The sequence below is a fragment of the Alligator mississippiensis genome, chromosome 3 (genome assembly GCF_030867095.1).
Source record: "Alligator mississippiensis isolate rAllMis1 chromosome 3, rAllMis1, whole genome shotgun sequence".
In the NCBI taxonomy this organism is placed as follows: Eukaryota; Metazoa; Chordata; order Crocodylia; family Alligatoridae; genus Alligator; species Alligator mississippiensis.
This window is the reverse complement of record NC_081826.1, coordinates 237,461,823-237,481,411: the sequence shown is the minus strand read 5'-3', so window position 1 is coordinate 237,481,411 and position 19,589 is coordinate 237,461,823. Positions and strand designations below refer to the sequence as shown.

Genomic DNA, 19,589 nt, shown 5'->3' with positions numbered 1-19,589 from the left:
CATGCTCCATGCAGGGAGAAAAATTGCTGTATATTAATCTGGGAAATTCCATAAACAAACTCCATGTTGAAGAGATTAAGGATGGTAGAACATGACAATCTCCCAAATACAAACTCTTAAATAGGGACATTTGCAAAATGAGGTTCTAAGGCATTTGCAGCAAGTGTTCAGACTAATAGCCTGTCAGATGTACTGGATGCTTATGTGTGTGTGTGCATGCATGTGCACACACGTGTATACCCTAGAAAAAGGTATATAAACTGATGCATGAACTACTTGGCATTTATGCCAACTGAACTTTTGTTAAATATTGTGCTCTGGTAGTGTCTAGCAAAAGGTCTAAGTCAACTTTGTAAGTTCCTCTACAGTTCATACCAAACCCTCCACAGAAGCTGATATACTTTGGGATGCTTGGCAGTCACTGTTCAAGGAGAACAGAGGATAAAGATCAAACAGGTCACTATTGTAACACACTATTGGAATTGTCTGGGTAAGCTCTGTTAGCTTCTGACTGCACTTCAGTCAGTGCTATCATTTGCTCAGTTTCCTGAGGACCAAAGCAATCTACCATGTTTAATGGAAAATGAATTGGAACAATTCTATCCCTGGTGAAAGAAAAACTGAACCAATATATTCTCCTTTTTATATAAGACAATGCAGTAATATTAATAAAGCACTATTATAATCACTTCCCTCTCTTGGTAAAAATGACATACTGTGAGAGACTGAATGCCCTCAACTGCCATGGAAGTCAAGGAGTACTGCAGATGATGAGTGCTTTGAAAATCATGTGTTTTTATTCAGTAGTGCGTGTACTGTTTCTATAGAAATGTCATGGAGTAAGACATGAACAAGAATGTAATATTATGTTGGGAACAGGGTGAAACCTTGCGTGAAGCTCCTGAGCATAACAGCTGCTCTTCATTTAGGATTAATGTAAAAACCAATTAGGTTTCTTTATGGTATAAATAGCCAAAACAACAGGAGCTACTGCCTAAAACGAAGGCCGTATACAAGGCTAGAGTATGACTGTGTGGTCTGATAGATTTAGAGCAGGTCTGAATACAAATGAAGGGTGTTGGGTATTTTGTGGGTGGGCAGGTGGGTGTACATATTGGTGCATATGTGGGGGGTATGTGAAAGTGTGAAGGGCAGAAATGCAAGAGTAGACAGCGCAAAAGCTTCAGTCAGGTTGAAAAACATTTGTAGCATGACCCTCATAGGCAGAAAACTGATTTTAAACTGTGAAAAAAGATATTGTTTCCTGTTTGATTTCAACTGTTTTTAGGAGGGGAAATGATGTTTTCTACATTTGCTGTAAATAATCAGGATTTAATTAAAGAAATAAATTACTCCATTATAATTTTCTCCTCCCCCCCGTGGAAACAAACCATCTGACCCTGAACACTAGCTAATTGGTAGGGTCAAAAGGGACCATCGAGTGCTTACAAAAATCACAAATGAAATTTAGAAATAGCCATAACTCTTTAAAAACTTTATATAAAGTAGCATCTTCTTATGGCATGTTCAGTATTTTTTCAGTCTCTGTACCCAAGAATTTGCTTGAGAGGATTTGAGTTGAAATTTAACTGCATTGCACATATGTGTATGAGCTTGTTCATATACATACACTTGTAACTATGCATACATCTGCAAGTACATACAAGAAAAAGAAAGTGCTGTGGACTTTAGCTGACATTTTATAACCCTCTTGTTATTTGGGAGTCTGCATCTATTAACACTGATCCAAACTCCTGTGAACTACAGCTGGCATTATATTGAAAGTGTTTCTCCTCGTTTCTATTTCAGGTAGAAAAATTGCTAATTTGTCTATCTACTTTCAGGAAGTCTTGTTACTTCTGAAGTTTGTATGAATATATAGAAAAGCTTATGGCTTAATTAGAGATACATGTTACATAAGTCAGAGCAGACTTGTATTTGAATTAAAAATAATGTGTCATTGTACATAGATATTACAAATTCTACTGGAGATAATGCTATTTCCTCCAAGAAAAAGTTTATGTATGCTATAGGTGATGACATGCAACAATTTTAATGATGCTACTTTCATAGCACAGATACTGTGTTTCCATCAAAACATAGGTAATTGATGAACATAGTTTATTAAGTGACAGCATTCAGCTTATTGTACATATGGGAAAGATTGTGCAAATTGTATGAAAATTAGTAATGGCCACTAGCCAAATGAGTGGGGGTGGCTGTATTATGGGGACAATCTGTTGGTTCTAGGGAGAAAGCTAACAGGAAATAAAACTAGATTAAAACCACTGAGTGAGCAGGTATTATAAAAGTGCATAATATATGCCAGAATGTTGTTGCCTAAGGTGATGCAGTTCAACATTGAATGCCCTCCATAAATATATATTCATCTGCAATGATGCAGAAACCAACACTATACTTAGCTTTTCTATCCCAGTGCAAAATCATACATGACGCAATTGACTCCGTTAGCTAATTACTCATTATACTCTGATGGAAAGGCAACTAGAATGGTCAGAGGTCCAGTACTCAACAACACTCAGATAAGAAGAGAACATCGTTGTACTGTTTCAGGAACTGTAGTGTTTGAGAACAGAAATGATTCCCCTAAGGTCCTGAATGCAGTCTTGTGTGTTTGCAGGTAATTCTTTGTCCATTTCACAGCCCACGATCTGAGCACTCAATTAAAAAAAAAACCCAAATGAAACAAACTTTACAATTTGTCATAGAAAATAATCATGTACAAGCCATACCTTCCCACTGCAGTGGTGGGAAATTATTTAAATTACAATATGCTTATAAACTCATAGAAGACCACACCCTGTGCTAAAGTGCAAAGCTAGAAAATTCCAATCTGAGGAAAGCTAGAAAATATTTCCTGCCTCCATATCTGGCATTCTGTTTGACACCACTGCATGAGCCAGGCCTACCAGAAAGGAACCCGAGAGATTTCTAAATGCAGTTGGGAATCCTGGTGTACTACAGTCAAACTACTAGCTAAAACGGTGGCCAATTCCCATTGCTTTAGATAGGGTTACCATACATCCAGGGTTTCCCAGACCTGTCCTCTCCTTGGGTCCTTCGATCTCCATCCAGGTGTGTGTTTTTTTTTTTTTTTTGAAATATGAACAAATGTTCCAGATTTTGCTCTGCTAGTCCTTTTTCAACACCAATGCTGGTTGAACTGCATTTCCTGTCTTGCCCTAGTGTCATATATGTTTTGCCAGGGATCTGGGTTTTCTTTTTGCTAAGGAAAAATGCAGATTTTTCTCTTCGTTTTCCCTTTGCAGGCTGGCAGCCTTCCAGTTTGTAAGGAGCTGCTTGGCATGATTGGAGGCAGGGGGCATCACGTGCATTTGCATGCTCACATACATAGCCTGCATACAGCCAGGCAACATGGTTGGAGCAGCCCTGGCAGCTGGATACAGGTAAGGCTATGGGGCACAGGGGTTGGAGGGCCAGGGCCTGGGGACTGTTTAGGGGGCTGTGTGTGTGGGTGGGTGGCAGGGCTGTGTGGAGGGAAATGGATGTGGGGACCAGTGCTAAGGGAAGGTGGTCAGGCACTGGGGCTGTGGCAGGGAGGGGGCAGGAGGGAAGTGCCTGCCTCTTCAGTGGGGGAAGGGGAGCTTGGAAGTGAGGGGCACCAGAGGGGTGGGAGTCTGGGTTGGGAGTACAGAGAACTGGCAGGGCTGGAGGACTGCGTGTGGGGGAGGTATTATTTCTGAAGAAATAACACTTGTTATTTACTGTAACTTAGTATTATTGTGGGGGAAGCTGCCACCCCACAATAATATGCCTCCTCCCCCCCCCCCCCCCCCCGGCAGGTGTCCTTGTTTTTGGAACTGGAATATAGTAACCCTATGCTAGAAGGCAAAAAGAAAAAGAATTCCTGAAGCCAATAATACTGTTGTGGAGGTGGGAGGTGGGGAGAGAGAATCTTTCTAACCTAATTGGTAGAAACCGTGAAGGCCCATTTTCCAAAAAGATATCTTTTTGTTAGAATTCTTGGAAGCTTTTTGGTAGTCTTGTAGGTGGTCATGGGTTAACTTTGCTAAAGCCATTCATATTTGCAGAGTCTACCTTCAAGCATTCAGGTGATATGTGGAAAATAGAGCTGGTTGAAAATGTCAAGTTTTGTTGGATTTTTTTCATTGAAATTTCTCATTTAATTTGTTTCTCTTTTTTAAATTGACATCATGTGCTTCTAGTGCTCTTACAATTCTATTGCCGTGATATACATTGTAGATATAAACTTCTACTGTGATTACTGTGTGGCAGGGTGGTAGGGAATATATTTGCAAAAGGGCCTGGCACAAGCCATTTATACTGTGTGGAGGATCATATTATGCAGTGATGGTCAGTTAGAACTTGAGACTGAATTAAGGGGATGGCTCTGCAACATCACTGAATAACTCATGGTATCAGGAGACAAACAAAAGTCCCACTACAGTTATGCTCTGCAAGTGTGGAGGGGTGCTGGCTGGGGAGGGGGTAGAAAAAGCAAGACACTCAGAAAGTAACATTATTGCTGGTAATAAGCTGGTTATGGAGCACTTGGTAGTTTAAGCAGTTTTCAGTTAAATCGGGCAGAAGAGTTTAATTATGGTGGTCTTACAGAAATTTGAGAAGCAGTGTACTTCACATGAGCCATATGATTTTGAGCAGGGTAGGAAAGAAAGTAAAAACATAGTTTGTGACTGATTTGAGGCTGCAATTCTAGGGGATAAGCAGACCCTGGTGAAACACCAGATTGTGACTTGGCATCTTTGACAAAAATCTCAGAGTCCTGGAAGATCCAGAATTAAGTTTGGCATATCAATTAGAATTTGTCAAGCAAAGGAAGTCAAGGAGATGAGATTGATGTTAGGGATAGCGGACATAAGGGAAAATTTTAATTATGATAGAAGAGCCTCTTTGTAGTAAATCTTGTATTGCTCAGAGTCTGCAAAATAAAACAAAACACACTTCATAGGGCATTACACACACCAGCAAATGAGACAAGAAAATACCCATTTTGGGTTTGTTTTTTCTACGTTGGAATAAATGCAGTTGGTCTCATATTGCAAGGAGCGCCAACAAAGTACACACATCATAGACAAAGAAAATTATACCACCACCAGTAGCTCAGGAAGATTCTTCTGAGGAACAGTGTTACAACAGAAGATAAATGAACTATCAGCCTGAAAATAAATGGGACAGTCATCCATTGAACACAGGTGTACAACTCAGTGTAATACCACAAACAGTGATATTAGCTCTGAAATAAATGCTGCAGGCAATAGGAAGTAAGCAGCTAAAAGTCAGGGCTTACGGTGATGATGACTTATTCCTAAAAGGGGGCTTGTGAATTAAATGTCTGGGTAAATAACAGACTGGGAGATACTATTTGTATTACTAGTACAAAGACAAAAACCATTATTTCGTTTAAAGAAGTGAAGCCTTTTGTCTCATCAAGAGGATGTGCAGAGAACTAAAACTATTGGGGAAAAGTTTAAAATATTTTCCAGGGGATAAGGATGCTCTCAAGAGAGCATGGAATAAATTTCAAAGAGTCCAACTGTCTCATGAGTCATGCTTCATGCTTTGCCCTAAGACAAAAGACCTGGAATGACTCATTGCTCTAGGTTTCACAGAATAAAAAGTAGAGCAAAGAGTGAGCTTACCATGGGCGTTATAGGACAAAAAAAGAGATGAAACCCTTTACTCATGTATAAACTAAAATGATTAAATATGTAAAAAAGAGAACATTTTTCACTACAAAAGGAGACACTTTTTGAGAGATAACTTTGCCAAGTATTTTTCTGCATTTGACACATCAGCAGGGTTGTGACAGTTGCCCTCAGAAAAACTGTGCATATATTTGTGCACATTTGACAGCCCCTTTGGGAGATGGCGTTACTTTATCCATTTGATAGCTTTGAGGGTACTAAGGCCTATATAGATGTTTTGACCTGGGGAAGAACAGTAGAATAACATGCCTAGAGACACTCCAAGCAGCTTTGGGAAGAGCCAGAACTGTTACATTCCATGTAACAGGCATAACGTCCTGGTAGAGGAAGCAATGCAGAAAAGTATGTGGGAAGAACAGAGTAACATCAAAGACATCACCAGCATGGCTGCCTGAATAGAAACGGAAAGGGTACTATGATTCCTGAGACTGGTGAAATGTGAAAGGAAACTTGTGCTAAATCTAGCTGCCTGAACCAGAAACCTGAGAGTATTATTGTGTAAAGATGTCCAATGAGCACAGAATCTAAATCTTAAAAGTTTGAGAAACTGAAGGCAATTGAGGCTCCAGTGCTGAGGTATATTATGGTAGTTAATGCAACACTAGGATGTCCACAGGTGCCTCAAAGGAAGATATTATTACAGTCCTCTTATAACACTATGGTAAAAATTAGGGGTACCATATGTCTGGGTTTTCCTGGATATGTCCTTGTTTTAGATCCTGTGATCTCGGTCTGAGTGATTTTTTTTTTTTTTTTTAAACACGATCAAATGTCCAGGATTTTGCTCTGCTCCCAGCTTGCCCCAGCAAGGACATGCTTGGGGCTGGGAGCAGGGCGATTGGAAGCAGGGTGCACACACACATGGTTGGCCCTGGGGCCGGTGCCTGTGCTCACAGGGGCAGGGCTGGGGGGAGCAAGGAGCTGTGGGTTGGGAGTGAGGGGCACCAGCAGGGCTAGGAGGAGCTGTGGCTTCTGAGTGAGGGGCGCTGGGGGGCACTGTGGCTTGGGAATTAGGGGCAACAGACTGGGCAGGGGCAGGGCACTGCCATATCACTGCTCCCCCGCAGTCATATACTCCCCTTCCCCCTGCATGACAGGTGTCCTCTGTTTTTGGAGCTGTAAATATGGTAACCCTAGTCAAAATTGTATGTCAGTGGTTTATGCAGCCCAGCCACTCACAGGAACTATATGTGAATATGCTCAAATAAAGAAGAAACTTTGGCTTTACTCCACAAGTGTATGTCCACATGCTTATGGGAGCAAAGTGTTATCTGAAACTGCACATAAGCCCCATATTGCCAAAAGAAACCCAGGCAAATACTCTCCACATCCAGGAATATGAAAATCAGTTATATAAATACAGACCTGGGAGGGATTTGCTGCTTATAGATGAATCCTAAAGCATTTGTCAAAAACGGCAATGGAACAAAGTCAGGAGATGTATCATGTATGTGTGAATTTGATTAAAAAGCTACATATTTTTTCCATGTTAGATTAAATGTGAACTGTAAGTGTCAGAGCTGTGAATGGCTGCAGAAAATAATTCAAGACATTAGGGAAAGATAGCAAGCATAGTAATTCCCAGAAACTGTTTTAAATTTAAAGAAGAGCTGTTACTACTCAATTATTATTATTTTTTTTAATGGCAGTAGGATAATTCTTAAGGTGCTACAGAAAAAAATATTAATGAGGATACATTAAGGTGATTTAGCTTCTGAAAAACATAAGAAAAACTTTACACTTGTCTCAAATGAGCAACAGCATTAAGATGGCTTGCCACAAAAACCAATAATACAGGACAGGACAAGCAGAAGGTTCCATTCTGGCAGTACAGGAACAATTGGCACCCCCTGTTGCAAAACAGGCATTGATATGCTTGTTGACTGGAAAAAATATACTTATGCTATTATTTTCTCTTATCTTACATAGGCTTTCTTGAGGATACGATGGATAAATTGGAGATTTGTGTATGCTAGATCATCTTTTGTTAGGTTGTGTCTGAAATGACACTGTCTGACTCTGGGATATATTTAGGAGTTTAAGTAGTTTAAAGTAGGAGTTTAAATGTACAGCAAGAAGCCAGTCCTCGTTATCCCCAGTCTAATGGATTGGTGGGAAATGATATTCCTCTCTGTTGACCTCAGAAATATCCAAACTGATATTTGATTTGAGTGACTTTCTGTCTAAGAGATAGTATCAACAGGAAGCTAGTGGCAAAATAATTTATTTAGGAACTCAACATAGGAAGTTGGTTTCTAGATCTTCAGACTTCACTGGTACTGAAGGCGAAACTCTTTGCTGATTTCTTCATAATGGTAGGGGGAATATTTTCCTCAGTCATAGGTAAACAATAAGCATTTGACTTTATGGGGAAAAAAAAATCTCTCTAAATGAAACACAATACAAAAATAACATGAGAAACTAGCAAAGTGATGCTTGTCACTCCATAATTTAATCCTGTTTCCCTTCTTGCCTTTTTCTGTGTTGTCCTTTTTGATTGCTAGCTTTTTGGAATGGGTATTGTCCTTCAATGTATTTGTAAAGAGCTTAGCACTCTGACCCTGAGTGGGGCATCAAAGTACTGTTGTAATATAAATAAAATAATTATAAATTATGGTGAAGAATTTGCAGTAGGAAGTAAATGATCCGGAGATTTTACATCATCTTTACCGCAGGAGGCATGCATAATAAAGTGCAGTTGCCAAAGAATGTTAGAGTAGAAATAGATGTTGCCAGATGAAGTGTCTCAGCTGTGCCAGGATGTATCACCCATTGTCCCACCCATTTATGCATCAAGACAACAGGCAGTGTGTTCTCTGGAGGTTTGAGGGGTCTGTTCCTGATCATCCTGAAAATCCCAACACAGGATCATTCCCTTCAAGCCCTGAGAGTGCTTGCTTGTCTTTCCCAGTTTACTGAGACATGTTCCAAGGATCTCCCAAAGATCCCATGCTCCTGGTGATCCTGGGGATGCATCTCAGTAAATGGGGAAATACTGGGTTTCTCATATACTGTGGCATACCCCAGAGATCCCAGGGGTTCCTCATGGTAAACAAGAAAGTTTTGGCAGGTGCTCCTAGGGCTCAAGGGACACATTTCTGCAAGGGAATTGCTGGGGTGTGCAGGATCTGGTTTCTGGTTCAAGTAGCTCAATCACCTACCTAGAGTGGTTGGAGAGTGCTGGCAGCTCTGGGCTGGCTGCTGGCACTTTCTCATCATAAAATAAATAAACATTCACCTCTAAGGAGAGGCCCAAATTGAAACATCTTCATGGCCACACTTAGTGGTGCAACAAGGGGCATGGATGTCTTTGTTTACTTGGTTTTTGTGCCACCATAAACATTTTATGGTGTCACAAAGGTGATGAAAAACAATGTCTGTTTCCACCCTTAGGGAACTGATTGTAAAAAGGTGCACTAGCTGCTGACAGAGCAATGTGCCATATAAGGATGAGCATTGGAATTTATATAAGGCTGGGTCTAGATGGTGGATCCATGAATCTGAAAAAAATATAAATAAATAAATAAATAAATAAATAAGATTCAATTGACATTTTAAAAGGTTTATTTGGTTTGGGATTGATTCCTGGGAAATGGAAAGCAGAAAATATATCTGATATTTAAAAAGGTCAAGAGAGAAACTAAAAAAAGAAACTTTAAAAACAGTTGCTTGAACTTCATTTGTGAGGAAGTTTTGGAAACTATCTTATGTATTACAGAATGACTAGAAAAAATCAATTCAGTTAAGCCTAACTAACATGGACTCAATCAGGGAACTGCTTGATTTACCTTCTCCAGTTTACCTTCTCCAGTTCTTTGAATATAATCCAATACTGCAAATATAAAGTAAATAAGGAAAATTTGGAGTGTATGCATGCTTGGGGAGCAGAGACTATTTTTCAGATGCGGCACTAGGTAATACACCTATCTTGACTCACACTAATTAAGTTGACTTTACTCGCAAGATAGCTGCCACCATGTCAAGGAGCTTCATGCGTGTGTATGCTCTGGTGTGGCTTAAGTTGATTTAGTTAAGTTGCCTTATTTTAAATCAACTTAGTATGTGCACCCTCAGAGATTAACTCTGAAATAGAGACAAGGAGTAAGAGATACAGAGGGTTGGGAAGAAGACTTATCTTAGGTCTGATCAAAGCTCCCACTCACATCTTCTAATAAACTGTAACAAAAAAGGAAACTATGAAAGATGAAAGGGTTTCCCTGTAAGGTTCTTTTGAGCAGAGGTTCTTTACCTTGTCTATACCCAGGACCTTTATCATGCAAGAACATGGTATGAAAGAAAAAGAAGATATTCACAACTCTTGTGTGCTTGTCTGTGAGACTTAGGTTGAGAAGCTATCATATTTACTAAAATATAAGACAAGGTTTTTTCCACCAGTCCACATAGGCAAAAAGATCCTTGTCTCACATCTGCATACAAGAAAACACGTTAAGTACATTGTCTATTGTTAAGCTGCTGCCAAAAGCAGCATGTACTTAGTAGTGGAAATCAACCAGGAAATTGATTAAAAAGCAGCCAACACTGAGCATGACTGTAAAACACATGACCCACAATGGACAATCATAATGATAGGGACCTTCCACAGAGATATATTAGTATAGTCAAATTGAATAAAATATATGGTAGCGCCCATTTTGCTCAGTTCCCCTCATCACTGACTCTTAAAAATCATGGTGAGGCACAAGATTGCATACATTTTTGACTTCGTCTTCACTCCCATAGCTGAACTGTGCCTTTCTTTCTCATTTCCAATGGTTCCTGCTTCTTTGCCAGCCTTAAATATCTGGCAAACATCACCAAATGGGGCCCCAAACAATTCACCCAGAGTCACTTTGTTGTCCCCTCTCTCAGCCTGTCTCATATGATTATTGTGGCCCCATGAACCATGAGGTGAAACTGGAGAAGGTTGCCCTGCACCTCATCTTCATATACATTTTTGGAGGATCCCAGGACTTGTGACAAGAACACCCAGTTCCAGTCATGAGTGGGGGGCTAATTAGCAAATGGATCCTTTGTGAGGGAGGGTATCTGGAGTACACACACATATTGAGCAGTGCTGAGCTATGGGCTCATTATGTCTTGAAACACTGTTGAGTCTGCTGGGGCCCAGCCCAATGAATCATATGGAAAATAATGAGCTTTTTGGTTTCAGATTAATATTATGTATAGTTTGTATTTTATATAAGTAGGCCCAAAAGTGCTGCTTAAAAGTATGTTTGTGGAGAGATACAGATTGTCCAGCCCTAATGTCATCCAAACTTGTGCTAAAACTTATATCAGTATAAAAAAGAAATAACAAAATATGTCAATTCATCCCTCTGTGATTTCAGATTTGACACTCACTTCTATGTGCTCTGGGAGAGCAAGGTCTAATAGCGTAAGGGGTTAGGGAGGGGCTGCAGGGGGAAGAAGTTGTGGGGTACAGAAAGCAAGGTGGTCATGGGCCCCCCCGCCACAATTTTTTCCCTGCTGTAGGAGTAGGAGGGGGGGAAATAGCAAGGCAAACCTCCAATAATTAGATTCTATACCTGAAAAATGATAACAAATGTATACAGTTTAGATATATAGAATCTAATTATGTGAGGGCGGGGGTCATCTTATAATCAGGGTCATCTTATATTTCAGTAAATATGGTATACTGAGGTTGTTGGAACCTCATTAGTTATGATAATACTACGTCCTGCCTTAGATCTGCATGTGGCTACTATAACTGGAGACAGGGTAAGTAATGCAACTAGAATCTGGAAATTGTGGATCCTTTATTTAAGTGAATCAGTTTGTAGATTCTCTAAGTAGATTTTTAGTTGCCAGGAGGGCCTGAGAGGGGGCATTTGTGCCCCAAAACTTGTCTGCCAGCTCTCCCAAGTGTACAGTGGCCCATTAAAAGATATCACCAAAAAACCTTGCTTTTCACACATTTCCTGGTCCCTCACAGCTACAGTCGAACACTATTATAAGTTTTTATATGTCAGTTCTAGGCAAAAATATTGAGAGACTTAGAGCAAAGAATCAAACCTAGAAAGGAGTGCACAAGGCACAGTTAAAAATGCACTTTGATTAACATCTGGGTGCAACTATAAGCATCATTGAAACTATCAGGCCATTGACATGCTATATTAAAAGGGTGACATGCTATCAGGCCTTTGACATGCTATGTCAAACTAGCCATACCCAATGCAACATGCACCTTTTGTACTCCATCTTACATTATGGAATCTTGCATGTAAGGCAGTAATACCCACTCTTTCCTACCCATCCATTAGGCTTCTCTTGTAAAAGGAATAACAAATTCTCTGAAGAACACTAATCTCAACTAGAATGTAAATATCTGAATGAAATTCCTCATGTGAGCTAGTTTCCCCCTATAGCATGGATTTCTGTATATGAAGGTTGTACTTCATGGATCTTTCAGTACCATGATTTTGTTAGTAAAGAAATTATGCACTCAGTGTCACCTAAAGGCTCCCCTGTGATATGATTCTCTCTTGTAATGAGCAGTTCTGATGGTAAGTGATTTCTAGCCTACTTTTATAATTATATGTGTTGTGACAGGGCCAAGATGTTCCAACTAGGACTGAGGCCTCATTGTGTTTAGCTTCTGCACACACCCACATAATGTAAAAACATTACTTGCCCCAAAGATCTTAGAATCTAAAAACACTGTCTTTTGCTTTTTCTGTTCAGTTGGTTGAGCCTTTCCTGCCAAAGCTCTCTTCTCAAGTTTCCCTACTGCTTTCTCTGTCCCAAATTTCACCATAAATTCTTATAAGCTTTCAATCCAGATGCACACTACAAATTTTGATATTGTTTAGATGCTTACACCCAAAACCAGAATTATGACTAGTTTTGACATAGTTGTCTGAATCTCTATCTTTACATCCCATATTCCTGCGAGGAACTCAAGTTCAAGGGCTAACTGGTAACCACAAAGTAAAAGGTATCACAGCAACCGGATAGCTTTCATGGATATTCCATTTTACTTTAGCTGCTGAGTCACATCAGGGACTCAGCAACTGACACATTAGCTTATTATGGATCATGAGGTCATAACAAGGCCATTTATTTTCATTGAGCACAATGAGAACTATCCACTAGTTCATTGTTATAAAAGCCAGTGCACTCTGCTATTCCATTATCTAGCACACAAGGTGGATGTGGAAAAAGGATGACTGTGCTCATTCCAGAGAGGGTTACAGGAGCAGACTTAAAAATAAATCAGATATTGCCCATCCACCTCCTACAAGATATGCCTTTCCTTTCTCCTCTCTTTATTTTATATGAAATCCATATTTCCTTCTTGACAGGTCTGGAATACTTTTTGTAAGGAGCTGAGGGAGAGATAAAGTGTCTGCTTGCTGTCTTCTGATTTGAGGGCACACCTCCTGACTAGTAAAATTGCTCCCAGGACTGTCAGGTACATTAAGAAAGAAGACCCTTAGCTGGTGGATATTGCCATTGCTTCTTCAACCTCAGTGGCATTATAAACAGTTTACATCAAATAAGGATCTGCATCAAGGTTTTTAGCTGCCAGTTTCTTGTAATGCTAGGGTAGATAATCTGTTTGTCCTGTCTTCCTGTGCATTTGTCTAGAACAGCATGAGACTCCCTCTTGGTTAGCATGTCTACAACTAAGAATTTATGAGAGGTAAGTTGGTAGATCTGTTTGCTTTCTTACCAAGTCCAGAAGAAATGCTTGTATTCTATGGCATAAGCAAATAAAAAATACTGGGTTACTGGTAACTGTAGGTTTGAACAGCAAACTTTAAACAGCAAAGAAATAATAAAGCTTCCTTGTTTCATAATGTGTTGGGCTGACCCTTAGAAGTGGTAGATTTGAAAAAAATATTATTTTTTTTTTGTGGTAGTGAGCAAGGGTTTCCATTCTGTTATGTTGGTGGCTTAATTGGTATAAAATAGGGGTGGGCAATTATTTCGGGCAAAGGGCCACTTACCCAGTTTTGGCAAGCTGTCAAAGGCCACATGAGTATCCCTGTCCCTTGACAGGTGCCCCGCCCCCTGGTCACCATCTTGGGACCAATGTCCCAATGTCTTGGGACCAATGTCTCAGGGCCAGCACTGGTGGGGCCTAGAGCAGGGTGCAGGCTGGCAGGGGTCTGTGGATCTGGACTGGGCTGCACCAGCAGAGAGAGTAGGGAGCTGGCCTGGCTCCATAGAGCCCCTGCCAGCCGGGACCCTGTACCCCACTGCCCTGCTCTGGGCCCTGCGACACCGGTGTGGGCCCTGTGCTTCCGCACCTGCTCACTCCCAGTACCCGCTAGCCCTGTGGTACAGGTGGGGGCCAGTGCACAGCCCCGACCCCCTGCTCACCGGCAGGGAAAGAGCTGGTGTGGAGCATGGGGAAAAGTGGCCCTGTGGCCTGTGCTACCTGCTGCAGCTGCTCGCAGCCTGCGTGGAGCAGGCACAGGCATCCTCATGCCAGCAGTGAGCGGTTGCAGTGCAGGGCGCAGGGCGCAGGGCACAGGGCAGGGGAGGGCTCGTTTTTCCCCGCACTCAGCACCAGTTTGTAACCCGGCCGCCCTGCCAGCCTGGGCCCTGCGCCGGCTCTGGGCTCGCCTGTCAGGGCTGCTCCACAGCGGCGGCAGCTGTAGCCCTCCCCACTTGCTGCATCGGGCAGTGTTTGCTGCTGCCAGCCGCCCAGAGCTTGCGCCCTGGGCAGCCCAGAGACAGTGGTGGCAGTCTCACTGCAGCCTACTGTGGCATGAACTTCAGGTGGGCAGCATCAGCAAACACTGCCCAGCATGGCAAGTGGGGGGGGCTGCAGCTGCTGCCACCATGGTGCAGCCCCGATGGGCGAGCCCAGAGCTGGCACAGGGGTGGGTCACAAGCTGGTGCTGAGCACAGGGGGAGGGAAAAGCAGCCCCGCCCCATAGCTGGCACCCTGCCCTGCAGCCACTCGCAGCCCACACAGGGCTGCCTGTTCCTGCTCAGGACAGCCCTGCACAGGCTGAAAGCAGCTGCAGCAGCGAATGCCAGCCACAGGGTGGGGGAGGGGCTGCTTTTCCCTGCGCTCCGTACCAGCTTCTTCTCTGCTCTCTCCCCCACTTATCTGAGGTTCCAATACTGGGGCAGCCATGTGGTCCCAGGCCAGAAGCCCCTCTTGGGGCTTCTAACTGACGGGGGTGGGCCCTGCTGTTGCAGGAGCCCGCTGAGGATTCCTCTGGGTCCTACAGCCCCTGGTTCCTGTCATTTTTGTTGCGGGTAGGTCTTGCTTGACCAATCTCATTTCCTTCTACGACCAGGTGACCTATCACCTGGACAAGGGAGATGAGATTGATGTCATATATCTTGACTTCAAAAAAGCCTTCGATCTGGTGTCCCATGATCGTCTCTTGGAGAAACTGGCCAATTGTCGCCTTGGGTCCTCCACGATCCACTGGCTGGAAAATTGGCTCCGGGGTCGGACCCAGAGAGTAGTAATTGATGGAAGGCACTCATCGTGGTGTCCTGTGACCAGTGGGGTCCCCCAGGGCTCTGTCCTTGGACCCATACTGTTCAACATCTTCATTAATGATGTGGACACTGGAGTCAGAAGCGGACTGGCCAAGTTCGCCGATGACACCAAACTTTGGGGCAAAGCATCCACACCAGAAGACAGGCGGGTGATCCAGGCTGACCTGGACAGGCTCAGCAAGTGGGCAGACGAGAATCTGATGGTGTTCAACGCCGATAAATGCAAGGTTCTCCACCTTGGGGGAAAAAAACCCAGCAGCATCCTTATAGGCTCAGCAGTGCTATGTTGGCTATCACTATGGAAGAAAGAGACTTGGGGATCATCATTGACCACAAGATGAACATGAGCCTGCAATGCGATGCTGCAGCTAGTAAAGCGACCAAAACGCTGGCTTGCATCCATAGATGCTTCTCAAGCAAATCCCGGGACGTCATTCTCCCCCTGTACTCAGCCTTAGTGAGGCCGCAGCTGGAGTACTGCATCCAGTTTTGGGCTCCACAATTCAAAAAGGATGTGGAGAAGCTTGAGAGAGTCCAGAGAAGAGCCACGTGCATGATCAGAGGTCAGGGAAGCAGACCCTACGATGACAGGCTGAGAGCCCTGGGGCTCTTTAGCCTGGAAAAGCGCAGGCTCAGGGGTGATCTGATGGCCACCTACAAATTTATCAGGGGTGACCACCAGTATCTGGGGGAACGTTTGTTCACCAGAGCGCCCCAAGGGATGACGACTAGGTCGAATGGTCACAAACTACTACAAGATCGTTTCAGGCTGGACATAAGGAAGAATTTCTTTACTGTCCGAGCCCCCAAGGTCTGGAACAGCCTGCCACCGTAGGTTGTTCAAGCACCTTCATTGAACACCTTCAAGATGAAACTGGATGCTTATCTTGCTGGGATCCTATGACCCCAGCTGACTTCCTGCCCTTTGGGCGGGGGGCTGGACTCGATGATCTTCCGAGGTCCCTTCCAGCCCTAATGTCTATGAAATCTATGAAATCCTAATATAAACTAGAGCAATTTAGATTTACCTTCCTTGTTCCATTTCCCACTAATGTTAGTGTTACAACCAGTATCAACACCATCAATTGTAGCATTCTGTAAGCTCCTTTATATGATCAAAGAGGTAAATGGTAGCTTTCTTGTGACTGAAAACCAGGCTTTATATTCAGAAACTTGAATAGAGGCTCGAATAGGAATGCACTGTGCATTCCTGATTTCTTTTGTTGAAGGCAAAGAAGGTTTGTTTTTTTGCTCTCCCAGTTGTACAGCCACTAGGTAGTATCCTGGGCAGAACTAGTTTTTAGGGGGAAACAATCTGTGCAACTGCCTGGGAAGTCAGGTGATAGGAATTCCAATAGGGTAAGTTAGGTCAGATCTGCAGAGGCACAGTTCAGGTAGGAAGAGGGGAAGGTTCATGCCTTGCTCTCTGCCCAGAATCCCGAGGGGTCTAACACTGACTCTTGACGGGTTGTCAGTTCAGCAGAACAATATATCATTTACAATAGTACAATGGGCTAAGGTTTATACCTTCTCAAATGGTGCACATGAGGAAGGAAAGAAGCTGACCTTCATAATGAACTCCCACACCTCTGTCGCTGCCTTCAACTGTGATTCTTCAGACTGCTACTCTGCCTGATATGAACTGACATGTAATTATCTTATACTATTCCTGTCAAGTTGCAGAGGGTGAAATTCACATATCAATGATATTTTAGGAGTACTTGCCTTGTTCTCCCTGATAATCTAGGAAGAGATTGGAGGTGACAATGAGGAGCCATCATTGTGCAAACTGTGTGTTGACACCAAGTTAAATGTTTTGTCCAAAATATGATGCTACATAAAATTGATTTTGTGACAATGGAGTATGACTTAACATCTCGGATTCTTTTGCCTTTTTGCTATAAATGTCCATGGGCAAATATTTGCCCATACACAAGAGACCATGTTTCTCATATAAACTGTATATTTTTGAGCTATGAAACAGTACTAATTTAATACATCATCAGTATATATCCTGTAGATTCTTAAGCTTGACTCGCTATCCTGACAATTTACATTTTGAGCCTTGCCCATGGGTGGATCCAGGATTTTGGAAAGAGGGGTATGGGATCAGTGACCTGCATCTTTCTCATATAAATCATGTTTTTCATATAAACTGTATATTTTTGAGCTATGAAACAGTACTAATTTAATACACCGTCAGTATATATCCTGTAGATTCTTAAGCTTGACTCGCTATCCTGACAATTTACATTTTGAGCCTTGCCCACGGGTGGATCCAGGATTTTGGAAAGAGGGGTATGGGATCAGTGACCTGCACTGCAGAAGTGGCTGGACCCTGCCTTCTAATCTCTTCCTTCAGCCAGGGCTGGCAGGCCTCAACAAAGCAGCAGGAACAAGGGACTTTGAGGTTCCTTAAGCAGGTCAGACTCTTCTCTCCCTGCACTTCTGTTCCATGCTCAGCAGCACAGTGGCAGTGGGGTGGCCTCCACAGATACTCCTGCCCCACTGCAGCCAGGCTATATGTAGAGCCAGGCTCAAATAGAGATGGCAGTGGGAGGGAGGATCACTTTGGCTACACCTGCTCCTGGGGTTGCAATGAACAGTGGGAGGACTGAGCAGGGAACATGGCCAGTGCTGCTGCTGTTCCTGGCTAAGCCTGGCTCTATGTGGAGCCCTCATGGAGTAGACAAGAGTAATCCTAGAGCTCCTCTCTCATCCCCACTTCTAGAAGGCAGTAGCAGCACTGGGCAGTGAAGAAGGAGTAGGGGTATTACTGAGCACAGAGGAAGAGAAGGTACAATTCTTACTTGCTTTAGGGACTTAAATAAAAGCTCCCAGCTGCTGCTGCTGTCATGATGCAGTCAATTGTATGACTGCACCCTCCCCTCCCCTCCTTTCTCCCTCCCCCCCCAGCCCCAGATCCATTGCTGACCATGCCCAGGTTGTGTCATCTAGATTATTGTAATTCCCTCCTCTTTGGTCTCTCCTGCTAGGTCTTTCTCTTTTGGTCAGGCCAGAAGACATGCTATGTAAAAGCTTATACTAATTGCCCCATCTCCCCTGCACCAAATATAAATTACTGTCTGTGTATATAAGAGTGTGCACAATTCTTACCCTAGCCTATGGTTTCAGTCGGCACTCTATGGACACGTCTACATTGTGCGCGCCGGGTCTGACCCCGGGTCGCTTTCGTCGCTCTGCACGTGGGCTGTGGCCGGCAGGCTGGGTCGGAGAGGGTGGGCGCCGACCTAGAATTAGGCACAGACACGTAACAGTTGATTTTAAGATTATTTTACTTACACCGAGATGGTCGTGGTGTAGGCTGAGAACTTGCTTGAGTTGTGGTTACAACAAAAAACACGAACACACGTGGAAGTTGCAAGGCTCCACGCAAACAGAACACGAACAATCATGTGGAGGTTGCTAGGCTCCATGCAGACAAACTCTGGATGTCCAGGACAAGAGCGCATTAAACTCGTCGTTACGTCTTATAGTAGGCTCCGTTCGAAGACAGGAAGAGGTGGGTGGTGGATCAGGCCGCCAAACTCCTCTGAGCGACACACAGGGTTTCTATTACCCTGCCGCGCAGACCCAGAGTCCCCACGAGATAGATGCGGAGTCCTCTTCCGCTTGGGCGGAAACTGCTCAAGCCTCTTATACGGCTAGCAGGCCAATCGCTAGCCACCACGTATGAATAATTTAGCACTAGCCAATTGCGGGGCGCGAATTTGCATACGACGAGCGGGAAACCTTTGCACCGTGCATTTCTGTGTTGCAAAGGAAATGCACCCTGCAAAGATCGCTGCAAAGTGGCGGGAACACTTCCCTGCACGCGGGTTCTCTGTGCAGCAGAACTCCTCCGTGCAACGAAGTTGTAAACCCGCGGGGATAATTCTTAGTGCCGAAGCACACACAAAAAAAATCAGACCTTTGGGTCATGACATACATGTGCAATTAATGCACCTGAATTTTCTTCACAGAAAGAGCAGTGCTCCAGGGGTGCAAATTTATACATTCACCCCCATGAGGAGCAAATTGCACTAACAGGAGCAGCCCAGTTCAGGGCTGCTCCTGCCCTGCTCTGCCCCTCTGCAGCAGCCAGGGGGAGCTCCAGTCTCCCCTGGGTGCCAGGCATGGGGGCTGGTCCCAATCCCTACATGGTCTGGAGAGCTGCCTGCCAGTCATGTGGGGATTGAGAGGTTTCCAATCCTCACATGGCTAGCAGGCAGCACCCTGCCAAATGGGGATAGCTTTCCTGGCCATGTGGGGATTGGGTCCCAACCCAGTTTCCACATGGCTGGGACACAGCAGTCACAGCTGCTGGGACAGCTCTCCCAGCAGTGTGGAGGTAAGGTCATGACCTGATCT

At 43.6% G+C, this 19,589-nt stretch overlaps 1 long non-coding RNA gene across 1 annotated transcript in view; it reads left to right on the top strand.

The window, feature by feature from the left end:
* LOC109282326 (uncharacterized) overlaps positions 1 to 19,589 on the top strand; it is a 118,422-nt gene that overhangs the window by 52,177 nt on the left and 46,656 nt on the right. Inside the window, exon 10 of the long non-coding RNA XR_009461083.1 lies at positions 3,291 to 3,428. This is a non-coding gene — a long non-coding RNA (uncharacterized LOC109282326). The remainder of the gene's footprint in view (positions 1 to 3,290; positions 3,429 to 19,589) is intronic.